The sequence below is a fragment of the Oratosquilla oratoria genome, chromosome 6 (genome assembly GCF_046742065.1).
Source record: "Oratosquilla oratoria isolate Oo_2021 chromosome 6, ASM4674206v1, whole genome shotgun sequence".
In the NCBI taxonomy this organism is placed as follows: Eukaryota; Metazoa; Arthropoda; class Malacostraca; order Stomatopoda; family Squillidae; genus Oratosquilla; species Oratosquilla oratoria.
In genome coordinates, this window is record NC_134782.1 from 45187880 (window position 1) to 45190358 (window position 2479).

At 41.5% G+C, this 2479-nt stretch overlaps 1 non-coding gene across 1 annotated transcript; it reads left to right on the forward strand.

Annotated features, from left to right (window-relative positions):
* Positions 1-844: 844 nt before the first annotated feature.
* Positions 845-917, forward strand: TRNAR-CCU (transfer RNA arginine (anticodon CCU)). Its single transcript has one exon. It is a non-coding gene; the product is annotated as a tRNA-Arg (tRNA).
* Positions 918-2479: the final 1562 nt, after the last annotated feature.

Below are 2479 nucleotides of genomic sequence, written 5' to 3' on the forward strand. Positions count from 1 at the left end.
CAAAGAATGTATTGCTTATGAGTCAGGGGTTACTCACGCCCTGAATAAAATTCTCAGGCAACAAAACGGCCGTAGCAGTGTGTGTGTGTGTATGTGTGTGTGTGTGTGTGTGTGTGTGTGTGTGTGTGTGTGTGCGCGCGCGTGTGTATTTGCATGAATATGTGCGTGTGTGTGCGTGTGTGTATGTGTGTGCAGGTCTATATGCGTGCGTGTGTGGTGTGTGTGCTTGTGTGACCGTGTATACATGTGTGTGTGCTTCACCATGGTCTTGGATCACGTGTTGGACTGGTGATCGACAGCTATTTCCCTACCGAAAGAAAGCTCAGAGCTCATATATGACCGACCTATGGGTAATGCTGTGACCTTACACGCACCCTCCCCCAACTCCCCGCCCACGAGAGTTAGAGTAACGACTCACAGCGTAGCGATAGTGAAATTATTTCAGCCCTGGGTGGATTCGAACCCAGACCGTCGTAGTGGCTGCCGGGAACTTTACCATTGCGCCACGAGAATGTGTATATGATTGTGTGTATGTCTGTGTGTGTATCTGCATGAGTGCGTGTGTGCGTGTTTTTTGTGTGTGTGCGTGTGTTTTTGTGTGTGCGTGCATTTTTGTGTGTATACGTGTGTGTGCGTGCGCGTGTGTGTATGTGTGTGTACACGTGTGTATACGTGTGTATGAGTGTGTGCGTGTATATGTATGCGTGCGTTTGTGTGTATGCACTCATGTGCGTGTGTGTGTGTGTGCACGTGTGCGCGTGCATATGTATGTGTATGTGTATATGTACGTGTATGTGTACGTATGAATACACACTAGTAATCATCAGTGTTTCTTTCTACCCAAGCCCCTGTGGCCCAATGGATAAGGCATTGGCCTCCTAAGCCAAGGATTGTGGGTTCGAGTCCCACCAGGGGTTGATATGACTTTTGGGAGCCCGTGGGAAACGAAACGCTACCTGTTACAGTGGGAAGAAACTGACGTTGAATATCATGTACACACGCACGCGCGCGCGCTCACTCACACACACACACACACACACACACACACACACACACACACACACACACAACGATGTTGATGGCTTAGAATTAGTGCATTGTGGTTGATAAATGTACACACACACACACACACACACACATATATATATATATATATATATATATATATATACATATATGTATACACATATGTACACACACACACACACACACACACACACACACACACACACACACACACACACACACACACACACACACACACACATATATATATATATATAAATATATATATATATATACATATATATATATATATATATATATATATGTACAACACTGAATGGGTCCCAGTGATTAGAGATACATTTTTATCAACCACAAAGCACTTTAATTCTAAGCCATATAGGCGCATGAAGAAATTGTAACGTGGTACGGCCGAGGACTCAAACCTATGCGGCACTGGTAACGTTCTCGCCGCATAGGTTCGAGTCCTCGGGCGTACCACGTTACAATTTCTGCATGCTATGGCTTACAATTAAAGTGCATTGTGGTTGATAAAAAAAGAAAAAGAAAAGAAAGAATATACATAGATATATATATATATACATATATATACATATGATTTGGATTATGGAGAACATAAACACAGGGGAAAGCACGGAATCCTAATCACTCTTACGTTTCGTTCACGTAGGAACCTCTTCAGAGAGTGTACAGAAAACTGTGATAGAAGCTTAAGTACTAAACTCATTATCTCGTCGGATGCTTGGGAATGGTCGCTTTTATTTTTCTAGCGTGTTCTAGAATTAAAAAGCTGCTAAATTAATAAATCCTCCTCGATGGTTTGAAGAATTCTCTGTTGAAATATATGCTGCTTCTACAGTCCTTCTAGTAAATCTATCATAATCTTTATGCAGTACTTCGGCTCCTCCCCAGTTTGGGAAATGGTCGAATTTTTCCACATGAACTACTAAAGAATTATATGTCCTATGTGTTTTGATGTCGGTTTATGTTCATAAATTCTTTTGTCCAGTCCTCTTGCTGATTCACCATAGTATGCCATTGTGCAACCATTGCATGGGATTTTGTACACGACACTGTTTTCAGCGTTGGCTCTCTTTTCCGAAGTCTTTATCAAATCACCTATCCTCTTATTGGTTACTTTAGCTACATTCATACCCGTTTTTATCAGATATCTGTCTATTACAGGTGAAGTTTCTGAGCCTGGTACTGATACAAAATTGGCAATAATTTGATCATTTCTCTCTTTCTTTCCACGACTATAAATAGTTATTGCTTTTCTTTTTAATCTCCTCATCAATCCCTCTGGGTATCCAAGTTTGTCGAAGGCTTTCATAATGTAATCAAATTCTTCCTCTAAGTATTCTTCGCTACAGATCCGTAGTGCCCTGAGAAAAAAGCCTATCACTATACCACTCTTTGTCCTATCATCATGTGCGGAGAAGTAATGTGCTAA